General features: G+C 42.7%; 1 protein-coding gene across 1 annotated transcript in view; it reads right to left on the bottom strand.

Annotated features, from left to right (window-relative positions):
- Positions 1-19666, bottom strand: part of LOC307029173 (uncharacterized protein) — a 426810-nt gene extending 407144 nt beyond the window's left edge. The window contains exon 1 of the mRNA XM_079664901.1: positions 18222-19666. The gene's annotated coding sequence lies outside the window, so the exon portion shown is untranslated. The remainder of the gene's footprint in view (positions 1-18221) is intronic.
- Between the last annotated feature and the right edge of the window lie 525 nt (positions 19667-20191).

Genomic DNA, 20191 nt, shown 5'->3' with positions numbered 1-20191 from the left:
GATTAAGGCATACACAACAACACGAAATACATGAAATAACAATCCACAAATCAGAAAAGAGGGAAAACAGATAGATGATTTACAGGATTCATTTAACATATAATTGACACATCATTCATTTTCATAAGAATTTAGCTTTCATCATCTGACCATAGGCTCATTTTTAATGTGTGTGTTGTGTCATTGTTCCCATCCATCGTCACCGATCTGAACTGAATTTCTCATGTTGTTTTTTCCATTCCATATATTTCATTTACAAGATCCTTCCTTTTATAGTTTATGAGTTTTTCTTTTAACCCCCTTACTTTGGTGTTCCCGGTCAAATTTGACCGGTCCTGTTTTAACTGCTATTGCATTAACACAAAAACCATTCATCATCACCACATTTCATTTAACTCCCTTTCAAACTGTACATATTGTATCAGACTACTTGGTATACATGAAAAACTGCAGTAAATATACAAAGAAATGACACTGGACATGTATTGGTGTGCCAGGTGTGATCCATGTGGGGGGATGGTCACATAAGAGCGGGAAATGTGTCAAATTGTTCTGTGTGTGTGTGTGTGTGTGTGTGTGTGTGTGCGTGCGCGTGCGTGTGTGTGTGTGTGTGTGTGTGTGTGCGTGCGTGCGCGCGCGCGCGTGCGTGCGTGCGTGTGTGTGTGTGTGTGTGGGTTTTATCTGATCCTTCTAATTTGTTATTCGTTTCTAAATAACACACTGTTATTTACTCAACAATAACACACAATTATCCTTGTTTTTATTTATTCGTTTAATTCTACAATCTTGGGATTTTTAGCATGCTTTTTAGCCGTAAATTAAGTCACCGGAAACAGACGTAGGCCTATAAGCCTTGCCTTGCCTGTAAGGGACATTTTGAGCGATATACAACACAAACAAACTGAACAGATTACCCAAGATCCTCAGCTTGAAGCTCGTTGATTGGATGTTTTAGCCGCAATGCATGTTGGGATATGATGTTAATGCGATATGATATCCGGAAACATTTAAAAAAAAAAAAAAAACTTTATTCCGAGTGTTCTTGCTTTTCTCTTTGGAAGTCATCACATAACGGCATTGTAATACACGGTTCGGCTGCATTAAATATTACACTATCTGCCGTAGTTCTCTATTTATAGAGCCCTGATGAGAAGACTTCTGGACAAACTTGAAGAACTGCCGCCAAAACTGAATATGTGAATATGTTTGGGTGATGGCAGACACATCTATGGAATCACAATTTCAATAGTGTAACATCCGGTCATGTCTGCTAAATTATTCATGTCATGTTAATCAGGTTCATGTTATTGTTTCACGTTTAGTTCATAGCCCAGGTTAGATTTATGTTTAGTCAAGTATTTTCGTTCACCTGTCAAGTCCTGTCATTGCACTTGCTGTTTTATTTTGTACTTACCTCTTGTCTCTCACTTCAGGTCCCCTTACTTCCTCCCTTTGTGTGTTTTCCTGCCATCGTCAGCGTCTGCCCCGCCCCTGATTATTTCCCCCTGTTCCCCCTTACCTCATGTATAAATAGTCCTGTCTCCCTTTGTCCTGTGCCAGTTCGTCTTGTGCCATTTAGAGAGCAAGCTTGTCTTGCCAAGAGATTATTGTACTTTGTGACCATAGTCTAGTTTATTTAGTTTGTAATTTGCTTTGCTAAATTTTGCCTCTCAGGAGTGATTTTTGTTTGAACTTTACATTTTTCCAAAGTAAAGACTTTTTTGAACAAACTTTCTTTTGAGTCGTGCGTTTGAGTCCAAGTGTCTGTCAAGGTTCCTAACAGAACGAACTGACCAAAAAATGGACTCAGCCGTCTCTGGTTCCTTCAAGGCCAATGTGTTAGCGCAGGAAGCTAAGCTAACCCTCCATGCTGAACAGCTGTCTTCCATCAACCAAGGAATGATTGGCCTCACGGATCGTCAGGTTGAATTCCAATCAGCTGTAAGAAACCAAGAAAATCACCTGGCACTTCAAATGCAGCAAGTTCTCTCACACCTCAAAGCCGGTTCCTCTGCACCTACTAATCCAGCAATGCCAGGTCCACCGTCTGTTGCTGTTGTTTCGGATCACACCACCCCTCCTGGATCGACGCTTCGTCTGGCTCCTCCGGAGAGGTTTTCCAGGGACTCTGGGAACTGTCGACCCTTCCTGGTACAGTGTGAACTAAATGTTGCTCATAACCCTGCTGCCTTTGTTTCGGACCAAGCTAAAGTAGCTTTCATGTTGTCCCACATATCTGGCAGAGCCGCTGCTTGGGCTACAGCCGAGTGGTCAATAAACTTGCCCATATGTCAGCCACTGAACATGTTTACCCAGACACTAAGCCGTGTGTTTGATCACTCATCACCTTCCAGAGAAGCCTCACAAGTCATTATGCAGATCAAACAGGGACAACAGAGAGTGACAGACTATGCAATAGATTTTCGTACCCTAGCAGCAGACAGTGGGTGGAACACCCCTGCTTTAATTGATGCCTTCATGAATGGTCTACAAGACTCTATAAAGGACCAGTTGGCACCCCATGAACTACCCACAGATCTTGATTCCATCATTGCCATGTCAATTTGCATTGATAACAGGCTTCATGAAAGGCAGGAGGAGAGAATCAGAACCAATGCACAACCTCCGAGCCACATGGGGCGCTCACCTGTCTTTCGACACTCATGGAGCTCCAGTCCACCTTCCTCAGCCTCGCCCAAGGAACCGGCGCCCTCGGCTGCACCGGAGGAACCCATGCAGCTGGGCAGAGTCAAGGTCTCTCCAGAAGAAAGACGGCGCAGAGTCCAACAAGGAAGCTGTTACTACTGTGGGCATCAGGGTCAGGTGGTGTCTTCTTGCCCAGTAAAAGGAGAGGCTCATCGGCAAGACGGAGGGCGCTGGTGAGCCAATTCTCTGCAACTGATTTCCCTCCACGTTCATTGACCATGGTAAATATTCAAGTGCGTGACCAAGACATTACTGTGGGGGCATTAGTCGATTCAGGTGCCGATGAAATTCTGATGGACTGGAGTTTGGCAAAGAGATTATCCATCAAGACTGTTCCGTTGACTTCCCGTGTTACTGCCAGTGCCTTAGATGGCAAGTTATTATTTAATATAACCCATGTATCTGAACCTGTCCAAATAACCATTGACAATACACACATAGAGAAAATGAAATTCCATTTATTTGACTCTGCACTACACCCCTTGATTTTGGGTTATCCCTGGCTGATCAAACATAATCCGATCATTGACTGGCGATCAGGGAGGGTTAAGGACTGGGGCCCAGGTTGTAGGCTGACCTGTTCAGACCTTCCTAGGTTCTCCACAGAACCTGAAAAGGAACAAGACAAACATTTCATATTATCCCGACCTGACTAAAGTGCCCTTGTGTTATCAGGACTTAAAGGAAGCATTTAACAAAACTAGGGCCATGTCCCTACCTCCCCACCGACCGTATGACTGTCCCATTAACCTGTTGCCTGGTTCTCAGATCCCTAAAAGGAGACTTTACTCTCTCTCTGCTCCGGAAAGGGAGGCTATGAAGTCCTATATTGACTCCTCTCTAAAGACTGGACTCATCAGACCATCCTCCTCCCCAGCGGCCGCTGTGTTTTTTACTTTGTTGATAAGAAAGATGGTACCCTCCGTCCATGCATTGACTCTAGTCCCCTTGAAATAACAGTTAAAAATAGATACCCACTCCCTCTCATGTCTTCAGCCTTTGAACTTTTGCAGGATGCAAAACTCTTCACCAAACTGGACTTGAGAAACGCTTACCATCTCATTAGGATACGAGAGGGGGATGAGTGGAAGACCGATTTTAACACTCCCAGTGGTCACTACGAGTACCTAGTCATGCCATTTGGATTATGCAATGCTCCGGCAGTTTTTCAGTCATTTCTCAACGATGTGCTGAGGGATTATCTCAACAAGTTTGTATTCGTTTATCTCAATGACATCTTGATCTTCTCACCCGATGAGGAGACCCACACCCATCATGTCCGCCAGGTACTGCAAAGCCTGATGGAGAATCAACTCTACTGCAAGGCTGAAAAGTGTGAATTTCACGTCAAGACCGTCTCCTTCCTGGGGTACATCATCTCGGCCAACCAAATCCAGATGGATCCAGAGAAGGTCAGTGCAGTGGCCAATTGGCCATCTCTCACCAACAGGAAAAAGGTGCAACAATTTTTAGGCTTTGCAAACTTTTACTGGAGGTTTATAAGAAACTTTAGTGGCATTTCAGCACCTTTACATGCTTTAACCTCTCCCCATGTCATGTTCGAGTGGAATATACAGGCGGATGAAGCTTTCCAGAAGCTCAAGAAACTGTTCACGACTGCCCCAATCCTCATAGTGGCCGACCCACAGAGACAATTCATCGTGGAGGTGGATGCCTCCAACGATGGCATTGGGGCGGTGCTGTCCCAAAGATCTGTCCAGGACAACAAGCTACACCCATGTGCGTTCCTTTCACGTAAGTTGACAACTCCAGAAAGGAACTATGATGTGGGGAATAAGGAGCTTTTAGCAGTTAAAACAGCTTTGGAGGAATGGCGTCATTGGTTGGAGGGGGCTGAGCAACCATTTCTAGTTTGGACTGACCATAAAAACCTGGAATACACTAAGAATTCCAAAAGACTGAACTCACACCAGGCTAGATGGTTTTTAATCGGTTTCATTTTGTATTGTCATACAGACCAGGCACACAGATTGTTAAACCTGATGTATTGGCACGTTTGTAGGATCCTGAACCTGTTGCCAAAGAGCCCGAGAGCATCCTTCCACCTAACCGTGTGGTTGGAGCAGTTTCATGGCAAATAGAATCAATGGTAAGGCAGGCAAATGGTGAGACCCCGGCACCTAGTGGTTGCCCACGAAATAGGTTTTTTGTCCCTGTTTCCGTTCGATCACGGGTAATACACTGGGCTCACACGTCTATGCTCACCTGTCATCCTGGAGTGAAACGCACAACCTTCATGATCAAGCAACGTTTCTGGTGGCCGGCTATGAGGAAGCAGGTGGCAGAATATGTTGCGGCCTGCACTATCTGTGCCAAGAACAAGACCTCCACTGAAGCACAGATGAGGTTGCTGCAGCCACTTCCTGTTCTTCATCGGCCATGGTCCCACATCTCGATGGACTTTGTCACCGGACTACCGATATCAGAAGGTAACACCACCGTCTTGACGTGGTGGACAGATTTAGTAAAATGGCACATTTTATTGCACTATCCAAGCTTCCCTCTGCCAAGGAAACGGCAGAGGTCATGTTACGTCATGTCTTTTGCATTCATGGTTTTCCCAGGGACATTGTGTCAGACCGGGGCCCACAGTTCATTTCCAGTTTCTGGAAGGAGTTCTGCCATCTCCTTGGAGCCGCCGTGAGCCTTTCCTCAGGATATCAACCCAAGTCGAATGGCCAGTCAGAGCGCATTAACCAGGAACTAGAGACCTGTTTGCGCTGCCCGGTCTCCCAGAACCAGGCATCCTGGAGCAAGCACCTGATGTGGGTGGAGTACGCCTACAACAGGCTGCCCACTTCCGCAACAGGTCTCACACCGTTCCAGTGTGTGCACGGTTACCAACCACCTCTGTTCCCTGCCAATGAGGCCAAAGTCACGGTCCCATCAGCTCACGCTATGGTCCGTTGGTTCCGCCGGATCTGGGCCGGTGCTCGTCGGGCTCTCTTGCGCAGTGCCAGCCGGATGAAGGAGGTGGTGGATCGACGCCAGAGACCTGCTCCACCGTATCGGCCTGGACAAAGAGTTTGGCTATCTACCAAGAACTTACCCCTCCACGTCATGTCGAGAAAGCTAGCTCCAAGGTTTGTTGGTCCATTCCCGATATCGAAGGTGATAAACCCAGTGTCTGTGCAGTTACGTCTACCCAGGTCATTAAAGGTCCATCCAACGTTTCATGTCGGCAAGATCAAGCCGGTCAGGGAGAGCTCTTTGGTGCCCGCCTCTAAACCCCCTCCACCCCCCCCCCAGATGGTAGAAGGAGGCCCCGTCTACGCCGTAAAGAGACTGCTGGCAGTTCGTAAGCGAGGGCGAGGAAGACAGTTCCTTGTGGACTGGGATGGTAACGGTCCAGAAGAGAGAGCATGGATCCCAGCGAGTTTCATTGTTGATCCGGCCATGATTAATGATTTTGATCGGGATCACCCAGAAGTTCCTGGGACGTCAGGAGCCGTCCCTAGAGGGTGGGTTCTGTAACATCCCGTCATGTCTGCTAAATTATTCATGTCATGTTAATCAGGTTCATGTTATTGTTTCACTTTTAGTTCATAGCCCAGGTTAGATTTATGTTTAATCAAGACTTTTTGTTCACCTGTCTAGCCTTGTCATTGCACTTCCTGTTTTATTTTGTACTTACCTCTTGTCTCTCATTTCAGGTCCCCTTTCTTCCTCCCTTTGTGTGTTTTCCCACCATCGTCAGCGTCTGCCCCGCCCCTGATTGTTTCCACCTGTTCCCCCTTACCTCATGTATAATAGTCATGTCTCCCTTTGTCCTGTGCCAGTTCGTCTTGTGCCTTGTGCCATTTAGAGAGCCAGCTTGTCTCGCTAAGAGATTATTGTACTTTGTGACCATAGTCAAGTTTATTAAGTTTGTAATTTGCTTTGCTAAGTTTTGCCTCTCAGGAGTGATTTTTGTTTGAACTTTATACTTTTCCAAAGTAAAGACTTTTTTGAACAAACTTTCTTTTGAGTCCAAGTGTCTGTCAAGGTTCCTAATAAATAGCTTACCATTAAATGACGGATATGCATTTCTGTCTGTGATGTTTTACAAATCAGATATTAATGTGTAGAACTAAAACTTGAGAAATAGTATAGCAATATCCTGTAAAATTATGTAAAAACATGAATAAAACTACACATCTTCAGATGTTATACATACATAAGTACGGAGCCCTGGAGGGTTCATTGAGAGAAAAATAAATAAAACGTGGCCATTTTTTACTTTCTCGTTCGCACAAGTTAATAAAGCGTGCGCACAAGTTAATAAAGCGTGACCTCGTTTTATTTAAATTGAGAGATTCCTGTCCGTGACTCACAGTATCTGCTGCCCACAGCTGTTTTATAGAAGGAGAACCTCCTTCACTTTATGAAATCTCTGCGGCACCAGTGGCCTCTACTACGAACCAAGATTTGCAACCCAGTCTCACAAAAAAACGTGTAATAACTACGTTGGTCCACAAAGTAGGACGTAGTATTTCTAAAAAAATGCCTCTGAAATTGTAAGATCCCTACGTTTTTTTTCACCATTCATTCCAATGGCTGTCACGTGATCTTCAAATTTCTCCCTGCAGAAAAAAAAAACATGGCCGAACTTCGTTTTATTCTTGGTGTAAAATGCCTACTTTAAAGTTAGTTTGGCCATTAAAATGCGTTTTGATGTCCTTTGGTTTCGAGAAATATCAGTTGTTATTTCAGATTATGTGTGCAGTAGATGTACATGATCTTTAGTTTGCTAGTTATTATGAAGATTACTTCAGGAAATTGTGTCTATACAACGTTTTCATTGTTACCAAGGTGGTTGCTAGGGACGCTGCTATCGATATTATTTCTGTTATGTTATGTAAAATGGTGTTATCTTTATTGCTACCCCTTTCCCCGTCAATGTTGGTCCACAGCGCAAACGTATTAGTTAAAAAAAATCCGCAATTGTGGCATAGTGTGGTGCCGAGAGATGGGAGTCGGAGGCGGGGTATCAAAGGTACAACCGAGACTTTTATTTAGCAAAAACAGACCGGCGGAGACAGGAAGTCCGGCTCACTAAAATGTCCGTGCAGAACAATACCCTAACCCATAGATCCGTGGGTGAATAATGTCAATCACCACAATAGATACGTTATTTTCCCCTGTGCAATTCTCAATTTACTCAACAATAACACATAATTATCCTTGTGTTTATTTATTTGTTTGATTAATAAACACAAGTTGGAGTCCGTCAGGACCAAGGGTCGGAGCAGCTCATTTGCTTTACAGAATATTACACCCGGAAGTAAGTATTCTCTCCGCTTCGCTCGGCAAACCCCGTGATAGTCCTCAAGCTCTGTGATTGGAGAGTGGGCTCCGAGGGTTACGCCGAGCGCCGAACAGCACTTTGAAATAGGATGGAACCACGGCAGAGTGTCCAAAACTGGATTTGAACGGGTCCACCCCGTCCCCCCCTCCCCCACTCCGTCCCCAGAACTACACATGCTGGCTATTGTGTTTCGCAACATGTTCTCTATCTATGGCACGTCTCTACTGGGAGTTGTAGTTTTAAAAGTCATTTTCATATTTCCCATAATAAGAAGTTGCCAGTATTAAACTGTGTACATCCCTGGAGGATTTAGGGGATAGGAAACACTCAAATTTAAAACATATAATTAATAAATGGGTGAAAATTGCTTGTGCCCATAATGGGCAGCAGTAATATATACCCACATGCCAGCTAAGGTCAGAAGAGCTTTATTTAACAGCTGGTCTTATGTCTGTGAGCCCTCCTGTTGTTAATTGATAAGCCTGAAACATGCACTTGTCAAGGTTCAGAGGCACATTTTGCAAATATGGCAGTAGCCATCGATCATCTTAAGATAAGATATACTTTATTGATCCCAAGTTGGAAACATTTGCGTTACATCAGCATGCAAGACATATTGATAGATGTCTTGTGATGAACTGTTGAGGAACCTGCGACCCGAATTTTTCATCTCCGGCCTTGTCAGGTATTGAACAATCAATAAATAAAGAACACATAATTATTAAATATGAAACACAGAATTTGTGTGATTATATTAAATGATTTACAAATAAACACCACTGCATATTTACAACTGTTACACATGCTGATGTAACGCAAGTGTTTCCAACTTGGGATCAATAAAGTATATCTTATCTTAAGATGATCGATGGCTACTGCCATATTTGCAAAATGTGCCTCTGAACCTTGACAAGTGCATGTTTCAGACTTATCAATTGACAACAGGAGGGGTCACAGACATAAGATCAGCTGTTAAATAAAATTATTCTGACCTTAGCTGGCATGTGGGTATATATTAATGCTGCCCATTATGGGCACAAGCAATTTTCACCCATTTATTAATTATATGTTTTAAATTTGAGTGTTTCCTATCCCCTAAACCTCCAGGGATGTACTGTACATAGCTTAATACTGGCAACTTCTTATTATGGGAAATATGAAAACGTCTTTTAAAACTAAAACTCCCAGTAGAGACGTGCCATAGATAGAGAACATGTTGCGAAACACAATAGCCAGCATGTGTAGTTCTGGGGACGGAGTGGGGGAGGGGGGGACGGGGTGGACCCGTTCAAATCCAGTTTTGGACAGTCTACCGTGGTTCCATCCCATTTCAAAGTGCTGTTCGGCGCTCGGAGTAACCCTCGGAGCACACTCTCCAATCACAGAGCTTGAGGACTATCACAGGGTTTGCCAAGCGAAGCGGAGAGAATACTTACTTCCGGGTGTAATATTCTGTAAAGCAAATGAGCTGCTCCGACCCTTGGTCCTGACGGACTCCAACTTGTGTTTATTAATCAAACAAATAAATAAACACAAGGATAATTATGTGTTATTGTTGAGTAAATTGAGAATTGCACAGGGGAAAATAACGTATCTATTGTGGTGATTGACATTATTCACCCACGGATCTATGGGTTAGGGTATTGTTCTGCACGGACATTTTAGTGAGCCGGACTTCCTGTCTCCGCCGGTCTGTTTTTGAGATGCTAAATAAAAGTCTAGCTTGTACCTTTGATACCCCGCCTCCGACTCCCATCTCTCGGCACCACACTATGCCACAATTGCGGATTTATTTAAACTAATACGTTTGCGCTGTGGACCAACATTGACGGGGAAGGGGGTAGCAATAAAGATAACACCATTTTACACAACATAACAGAAATAATATCGATAGCAGCGTCCCTAGCAACCACCCTGGTAACAATGAAAACGTTGTATAGACACAATTTCCTGAAGTAATCTTCATAATAACTAGCAAACTAAAGATCATGTACATCCACTGCACAGATAATCTGAAATAACAACTCATATTTCTCGCATCAAATGACATCAAATCGCATTTTAATGGCCAAACTAACTTTACACCGAGAATAAAACGAAGTTCGGCCATGTTTTTTTTTTCTTTAGGGAGAAATGTGAAGATCACGTGACATAGACGCCAGCCATTGGAATGAATGGTGAAAAAAAACGTAGGGATCTTACAATTTCAGAGGCGTTTTTGTAGAAATACTACGTCCTACGTTGTGGACCAACGTAGTTATTACACGTTTTTTTGTAAGACTGGGTTGGGATTTGCTATTTACACTGCTCATTCATGAAGTATGACGCTGCGCTGTCAGCACGCGTCTCCATGTTTGTGATTGGTCAAATGTTGCTTTCAGGTGAACGTGCTCTCAGCCGGACAAAGAACCCTGGTTGATTTACTGAGTTGATAACCAGCTTCGTAGGACCGCTTATCGACATCGCGTTTGTTAGGGTTAGTTAAGCCGGGTAAATCAAACATATCCAGGGTCTGTTGAACTGGCTTCGTCGTACAGGGCACTGGAGGCAGTAACGTGTAACTCAGCAGAATCTGAGAAGAGCATCACTAGCTGCAAAGAGCTGTGCCTTTTACTGTTTACTTCACTGCGTTTCCCTTCATTAGAACAGCTGAATAGAGATTGAGGCTGCTACGTTTAACCACACACACCTATACACACATCGAACTACCAGAGTATTCCCCCTCGTTTTATGAAGGAGATGTCCTGTCACCGGGGCGCATGGTGTGTGTGTGTGTCTGTCTGTCTGTCTGTCTGTCTGTCTGTCTGTCTGTCTGTCTGTCTGTCTGTCTGTCTGTCTGTCTGTCTGTCTGTCTGTCTGTCTGTCTGTCTGTCTGTCTGTCTGTGTGTGTGTGTGTGTGTGTGTGTGTGTGTGTGTGTGTGTGTGTGTGTGTGTGTGTGTGTGTGTGTGCTCAGCTCCGCTCTGTGTGTGCGTGTTCGGTGTGTTTGTGTGTGTCCGACACCACCGGCATTTGTTTTCAAATTACCACGAACAGTAATTTACACAAATCTGGTTCTCCATAGTGTTGGAGATTTGGAGGATGTTGCAAACCAACCTCGTCTCCGCGTGTCGTTTGACAAGCTGGGTGAATTCGGGAGAAGAGAGGGATTGATTAAGAAACACCAGAATGCAAGCGAAACAATAATCCGGCTTTAATGATACAAGGCAACGATACAAAATACAAATACAAAGAAATCACGAAGCACTCTGCAGAGTACTCCGGGCTCAGGTTCTACCCCACGTGTGAGACAGGTCTCAGGAACGGCTGGTGAAAAACAAGAGCGCGAACCAAAGGAAAACACAGGCTTTCATACTAAAACACAGGAGGAGGTGTGTACGTGCATTCCCCCAGAGGTCATCTTATTGGCAGAGATCAACACATGGCCTGTCGCACCCAATCAGTGCGACACAGCAGAAGAAACCCCGCTCACATCTTGTAGCCAGCCCCCCAGTCCGTTTATGGCCCTTTGTCCCTGGGTCCATCCCCCCCACCCAGTTTATGGCCCTTCAGGTTACCACACACAAGTTAAAAGTATGTTTTAAAATATAGTTGTTATAGTTGGCTAAATATACGTAATACATGTTAATTACTTTCATATCAATAACAACGAGGAACACATTACCTATGCTCTTAAGCGGTATTAGAGATGCTTTTCAAATAGTCAAACTTCTCAGGCTTACCTATGGCCCTTCCATTTGTTTGAGCTATTGTTCACATCTTTACTTCAAATAAAAGGTTTCACATTGTATATTTCCAGCTTCCTTTACACATACTGCTATTATTAATACAAAGTAACTAACCCCACACCTCTATTGAAAACAAGTCGATTCCCCTGACAATTGACATGCTGAAACTCCTGGAATGCGTCCCTCCCCCAGCTCTCTCGTCCCTATCATAAAACTGCTTCCATTTCATATAGAGTAATAAAAGATGTTTAAGCTAATTTCTCCACAATGTTTGTAGCCATTTAGTACCCACACATGAAAGAATAAGAACAGAGGTATAGTTGACCAGTAATCATGTAGCATTTATATTTACTTCAATGAAAACACATACACATCTGCTACAAGATTGTGTCACACACACCCATCCTTCTTTTACGAGGGAAGCATTCCAGCGTCTGGCACTATTCCCAAATATGGAGATCTCCTGCTCCCATCCTTCTCTGAACACACAGAATTCACCTCAATATATTGGGAGAGGAAAAGATACTTTGTCCTTTCTAATTTAACACACATGAATATAAATAAGGTGGCATTAAAGGAATATACTAGATTTTACTTTCCTGTCATACCCCGTTACTTTAATACTTCAAATAATTCAAATAATCCTTCATTTCCCCCTTTTTGGTCTCGCATTAACGAGACCAACACACATAAGACATTTGAAACAAACTACTGTCATTCTTTGATACTGTGTCTGTCCCCCTTCATTAAACCTTTGAGAACAGAAAACAACCTCCAATGACAGTGAAGAAACTATCAGAGTGAGAGCCTGAGTGCCAGACAGCAGCATCCTTGCGTGTTGTTGAATCATCAGGGCCCCCCCCTCAGCGGAATACGGCAACAAGGGCAGCTGATAGGGAGGGGGAGATGCGGCCTTTCCTTCAAAGGTGGAACTGATGAATCTGATCAGAGAGAAGTAGACTCCTCTGCTGCCTCGAGAAGTCCCCCAGCCCGCTGATGCCAGCTTCCAAGTCGTCTGCTGTAGGGATGTCCGCGAGGTCCTTCTCCTCCAGTCCGCTGATGCCTGCTTCCAAGTCGTCTGCTGTAGGGATGTCCGCGTTGACGATAGCCAGGTCCATCCTGATGTCCTCCAAGGTCCTAGCCGCAGTGTTCCTCGCCGCACACTGGCTCCAGTAGTACCAGATGTCCCCCTTTGCTCCTCGGCGGACGGCATGAGATGTCCTCTGGGTCACTCTGTAGAGGCCGGAGAACCTGGGGTTGAGTCACGTAGGCCTGACGACCTTCAGCCAGACGAACTCCGCTGTGTCGGCCTCCTGCTTCTCGGGTCCCCCTTTTGGCGTCAGCAACCTGTGTGGAGAAATCTGATACCCACCCCTCAAGTCTACGCTCAGTGCTTCTGGGCCCTCAGGTGTTTGACCCACCGTTGGTAGGCCGCTTCAGAATTCTAATACTTGGCCTGTGTCAACAAAATAAACCCCAACATCTTCAGGTGAACTAAATAACATATCTCAATAGCTCTGAATTCCTGACAAGCATCTGTGTTATTATAAATGAAATCCTTGAGATCCCATTTAAAATCTAAATATACTATGAACTGCTAATGTTTCTGGTAAAGAAACACACTAATGTTATGGATTAAAAACAACTAAAATCATGATACTGACAAAGTGAATAATTTCCAGGCGAGACTGCTTCTACCTGTCACTGCTTGGATATTATCAAGCTGAAAAATGAATACAGAAATTCAACATACTGTCATCAAATGTCTTTCTATTATGACTTTAAATTAAATGTACATCCCCATAATGATCTAAACAGTCTATGGCTTTTACTTCTTTACCAGGCTAGTTACAAGATGTTGTCTAAATTAAATTCTATCTCATTACATTACTATGTTTTAACTTAGCTGTAATATGTTCTTTCTACATTTCAAACCTCAGTTACTTTAATACCTGTTGAAATATTACCAAATTGTTTCATTACCACAGGTCACCTTCTCTGGTATTCTCATTCTGAAATTACCTCTCTCAGTAGCCCCTTGGCCACTGATTCTGCATCTGTGTTACCTGTTATAACTCAATCAATATTAGAAACATGTCAACATTCATCAAACAGTATCTTATCCCCAGATATGGAGCAGGTTAAATCTAAAACTGTCAATCAATGGTCAGATTGAACATCTGAGTTGGGGCGGCAGGTTTCTTCCAGTCCCTAAATGAAAATATCCCACACTCCCCCTTTTTACACATGTAAACATGTGTAATAAAATCCTGTATGGGAAGAAAACCTTCAGGTAACCAGTGGTTATAAGAAAATACCAAACATCATTCACAAAAGTATATCCATCATCTTTCACAGTAAACACTCCAGGGAAAATAAGTGTTCATTTCCAGCTGGCAGTCCTAAAAGAAACAGAATCTTTAGATTTTAGTTTGAGTTTTACATTTGCAAACCGCCAACTCCTGTGGGAATTAGAAACGGGTCACATGTGCATTTTTCCAAATGCGTGGAATTGTAGGAAACCTGTGTTTCCCATGGAGCTCCAAAATAATGTATTAGTCCAAAGACATGCTCGGTTAGTTATTGTTTTAGAATCATGCAGTTACACTGATCACATGCAGAAATTCATTCACACCCACACTGTCAGGTTGTAAAGTCAAGTTTGGTCAGCCCCAGAGTCAGTCATTGATAGTGCTTTTCTCAAGTCACACTGTCAGTCAGGGTCAAAGGTCATTTGGTCTCAGTTTCATTGGCCATGTGTCGTGCTCTGCAGAGACTTTGATATTTCAGCAAAGGCCAGTATCCTCTGTCTACAAAAATCAGTCATATATGGAGCGCCATCATTTATCAATTCACGATTACCACCTTAAGTCAGATATCTCTAACTTGTCATCGGGACGGCTGCTTCCCACATTTCCTGCAACTTGGTACAAAACTCACTTCATAATAGTACTACTACTACTGCAATTTATTTACAACTAAGTAGTATTAAAATGTCTAAGAAATCTAATTCAGAAACTTGTGTACATAACTATTATCTTAAGTCAAAACATTACTAGGATCTGTGTAGCTCTGCATTTCATAGCTCATCATACTCATTTATCTTCAATTCTGGTCTACTTAAAAACAATGTTAAACTCTTTAGCAGTGTGTGGAACCTTGGGTGTCCGAACATGCAACCATCACCCTTTACTTTATCAAGGATTAAAAACAGTTTCCATCCTAAAGCCCTCCTATGGTAATAACTATGCCACAATGGTGAAATCAATATTGTAACAAATGAAATCACTGCTTTATTCACACATGAATAAAAGTCTCTTGAAGAATGATTTATTAATATGATGGAAAGATTGAAGAATATGGTTCTACACTGTGCTACTCCAAAACACCCCCTGCTTAAAGTGTAGTGCATATTTCCCTCATGTCTCCCCCTTTAACCCTCAGTGTGTTTTTAGGATGATTTTCTCATTTGACATTAATAGTTTCCTCTTTACTGCTATTTTGAATTTACCAATCGATTAATTCATGGTTAATACCTCTTTTTATCTTTACTTATTTATCAAGTCAATTCAAGTTCTTTAAATGTGGTGTCTTCTATGCGCGTTTTGTGAATAAGTGTGTTTATGTGTAAACTCACTCATTCCCGTTTTCCTTTTCTCCTCCCCTGGTTGTCTCAAGCCGTGACCCCGACCTCCTCACTTCAAATCGACTATGCCAACTCCTCTGATTCTGTCTTCTCTTCAGTCCATCAGCTCTTGAATCCATCCGCTGTAACTGTTTTAGGCAGCCTTTGGCCCAGTCACATCTGCAGCCCACATCATGCCACTGTTCTTGCACTGCTTTGCATTCCATCTCCCCTTTACAGTCTCTCTGCTGCTTCATGGAGGGCGGATTCTGCTCTCATGTCCCCCACTCTGCTCCTGTGCCAAATCTCGTGGCTCAGCTTCATGCCCTGTCTGAGGGACTGATGAGAGTATTTCTGTATGTCAGCAAGCGGTTTGGTTCTGGATGCCTCAGGTGGAGACGGTTCAGCTCCGGTTCTCTGTCTGTTTGATGGAGAAGGAGGAGCCTCCTTTTGGGTTGGGTCTTTTGTCTAGTTTGGAGGGACGGGGTCGTAGCCTTTCTAACTCAGAGGGGGAGTCCAGGTCCCGGGACGCATTATCCATAAGAAATCTAGCACACTGAGATTGAATCAATCCAACCCTTTCCACTCTGTCTCTTTCTAATCATACTATCTGTCTTAGTTGCTAAACGCCATCTAAACAACACCATTAATGTCTACTAATGATATTACAAAAACTCCCTCTATAAATTGTTTCATCCATTGTTACATATCTACCCAACCTGACTCTTTCAGGAAACCATTTTCTTCCATAAATTGAAATACCTGTTTCAAGCATCACATATTTCACACACTACGAAAGAACATCTCCATACTTTCTCCAATATTTTAAATCCCACTGTTACTTAGAACAATAGTAAACCTGCAGAGCACACGAATCAGATCACAGTAATATACTTTGACTCAAGTGTAGGCCCATGTCTACTTTCCATTTTACTTATTACTTTTGGTGAATATTTATTTATATTGTCTAAATACCTTGTCTATGATGTGCAAAAAGTTAGAGTATAAAAATGTGTTTTTCTTAATGTATTTACACTCCACGGATTCTTGAGTTTACTCATCTCCTAGTGTTGTCGTTCCTAAAAATGTTAGCAAACACAAAACTCCCACTACAACATTTATAGATAAATTGATCTAGCAAAATGAACTCTTTTCTAATTCAAAATGTGACAAAAGAACAATGATTTGTCTTTCACAAGATGGTGGTCTAACAGAATGACTCTTGACCTCCTGGGGTCAAATAGATTTAGCCATGAGGCGGCTGACTTTAAAATGAACTGGGACAAAGAAACCACATGCATGTGGGTACATTATAGTCTAGAAATATAACCCAAAACAACACTACTTAAAAATAATAACAATTCAAATGACTTCTGGTGAAAAGCATGAAGAACACAACAACTTAATCTACTCTCAATGTTCATGTACACCATCACTGTGTATTTAATCAGTAGTTACCGGTTGTATCCTTAATCAAACTATTTCACCATCTTCACTTATTTTAGGTTACTCATTCAACAATATGACATTCTCCCGAATAGTAGTTAACTTTATATAACTTTTACTCTCTATATTTTAGAAACAACCTTACTTTTCTCTCTCTCTCTCTGTCTACTCTCCAAAACATCTCATTTCTCCTGACCACAAGTTTCTCATAAATCACCCCTTTGTGTAACCGTGTGAGATGGCTGGAGTAAAACCTCGTGCAGGACCTCTGTCATGCTTAAACATTAACAGATTCCCTCTGACAAACTTACAAAAACCTTATCTTTACTTTCTACTCTTTTGTTCCTGTATTTAATATAATTTTCCCCTTGGAATATAATTAAGTACAATCCTTAGTTAATGACAAATACCATGAAATTCACAACGCAATGCAACGGTATCAATCAGTTCTCAAAGACTATATTTAAATAGCAGCAAACCATTGTTTCTTATTTATTTCAATATATCTACCACTTAAATCACACCTTGATCTGTTAATTTTCTATGTATTTCACTCCAACTTCAGATCACTAGAGAAAAAAGCAAGCAGACACACTCCGGGCTGCTGCTGCTGCTCTCGAGAGGAAAAAGGGTGGGGGGAACTTTCACAGACAAATACTGACACCCCCGTCTCTCTCCCCTGCTGTAGCTTTCAGCCTCTCCTTTGGAAAAGGGGGGCTTCTTTCAACAATGAACACTTCTGCTATCCTTTTATTCAATATTTCTGCTTGAACCCACTGTCCTCGTAAGCTCTTAACTCACGCTCCTCCCGTTGAAATTCTCCTTTCATTATGACTTCGTATCTATTCATCTGACTTAGGCTGTTTCTGTTACCAGTAAATATTCACAGACTTCATATCTATTGATCTGACTTACTGTCCTTGTTACCAGTAAATATTCACAACACACCAAAGGATATAGTGAGGCCCGGTCACTTCAGAATGACTTTCTGAAGTTTGCGTTACTCTCCTTTGGATCACTTATAACAAATAACTCATCTCCAGCCCCGTCGAGCTGTGGATTCGTTATTTTGGGTCAGTCTTATATGGAGACTTAATACAACCAACTGACTACTCTTAGACAGTCTAACTGTGGGGACTCAACACCGCCACTTCCAGGCCAGGGACTTTAATACCCTTCTGGCCTGTCGGAACTTGATATCCGATTTTAACTGTGGGGACTCTTATACCTCCACTTCCAAGCCAGGGACTTTAATACCCTTCTGGCCTGCCGAAACTCGATATTCGGTTTTAACAACTAAAACACGCATTTGCATTGTTACTATAAAAAACACTGTAAACTTCGTCTGACAACCCTAAAATTTGGAATATGGTCAAATCACAGGTTTCGAATTAAATCGTGTCTGCTCACCTGGTAGCCTATTGTACAGAGCTCTGTTTGTAGTTGTCAGAAGAGGCCGAGATGTTTAGCCCTGGACCATTCCGTCCGCTTGCCGCTGGTGGTCTCTTCCCCGAAAACACCCCACTCAGAAACGTCGGGTTCACCATTTGTTGGAGATTTGGAGGATGTTGCAAACCAACCTCGTCTCCGCGTGTCGTTTGACAAGCTGGGTGAATTCGGGAGAAGAGAGGGATTGATTAAGAAACACCAGAATGCAAGCGAAACAATAATCCGGCTTTAATGATACAAGGCAACGATACAAAATACAAATACAAAGAAATCACGAAGCACTCTGCAGAGTACTCCGGGCTCAGGTTCTACCCCACGTGTGAGACAGGTCTCAGGAACGGCTGGTGAAAAACAAGAGCGCGAACCAAAGGAAAACACAGGCTTTCATACTAAAACACAGGAGGAGGTGTGTACGTGCATTCCCCCAGAGGTCATCTTATTGGCAGAGATCAACACATGGCCTGTCGCACCCAATCAGTGCGACACAGCAGAAGAAACCCCGCTCACATCTTGTAGCCAGCCCCCCAGTCCGTTTATGGCCCTTTGTCCCTGGGTCCATCCCCCCCACCCAGTTTATGGCCCTTCAGGTTACCACACACAAGTTAAAAGTATGTTTTAAAATATAGTTGTTATAGTTGGCTAAATATACGTAATACATGTTAATTACTTTCATATCAATAACAACGAGGAACACATTACCTATGCTCTTAAGCGGTATTAGAGATGCTTTTCAAATAGTCAAACTTCTCAGGCTTACCTATGGCCCTTCCATTTGTTTGAGCTATTGTTCACATCTTTACTTCAAATAAAAGGTTTCACATTGTATATTTCCAGCTTCCTTTACACATACTGCTATTATTAATACAAAGTAACTAACCCCACACCTCTATTGAAAACAAGTCGATTCCCCTGACAATTGACATGCTGAAACTCCTGGAATGCGTCCCTCCCCCAGCTCTCTCGTCCCTATCATAAAACTGCTTCCATTTCATATAGAGTAATAAAAGATGTTTAAGCTAATTTCTCCACAATGTTTGTAGCCATTTAGTACCCACACATGAAAGAATAAGAACAGAGGTATAGTTGACCAGTAATCATGTAGCATTTATATTTACTTCAATGAAAACACATACACATCTGCTACAAGATTGTGTCACACACACCCATCCTTCTTTTACGAGGGAAGCATTCCAGCGTCTGGCACTATTCCCAAATATGGAGATCTCCTGCTCCCATCCTTCTCTGAACACACAGAATTCACCTCAATATATTGGGAGAGGAAAAGATACTTTGTCCTTTCTAATTTAACACACATGAATATAAATAAGGTGGCATTAAAGGAATATACTAGATTTTACTTTCCTGTCATACCCCGTTACTTTAATACTTCAAATAATTCAAATAATCCTTCAATAGTTATATGTGTATTCCCAAGTGAAAGAAATTTGTTTAATCTTAATCTCAATGTGCTATAGTCCTGCCGGAGTGCACCGGAACGAACGATACTATCATAAACAAATGCCCACACACACACACACACACACACACACACACACACACACACACACACACACACACACACACACACACACACACACACACACACACAAAACGAGGCTATGCTTTATTAACTTGTGCACACGCTTTAGTAACTTGTGCGCACACTTTAGTAACTCGTGCGCACGCTTTATTAACTCGTGTGCACGCTTTAGTAACTCATGCACACGAGTTACTAAAGTGAGAACGTAAAACATGGCCACGTTTTATTTATTTTTCTCTCTATGAACCTTCCAGGGCTCCGTACATAAGTGTCCTACACTAATAATTTGGGGTTTAACGGTATCCGTATTCGTCACGTACCGTCACGGTTCGGACGTCACGGTTCGGCACATGCAGTCACACGGCGAATACGCCTTTTTTTACGAGTGGGA

The sequence above is a fragment of the Notothenia rossii genome (assembly GCF_949606895.1).
Source record: "Notothenia rossii genome assembly, chromosome: 2".
In the NCBI taxonomy this organism is placed as follows: Eukaryota; Metazoa; Chordata; class Actinopteri; order Perciformes; family Nototheniidae; genus Notothenia; species Notothenia rossii.
The sequence above is the reverse complement of the archived record's forward strand: the minus strand, read 5'-3'. Positions and strand labels throughout refer to the sequence as shown.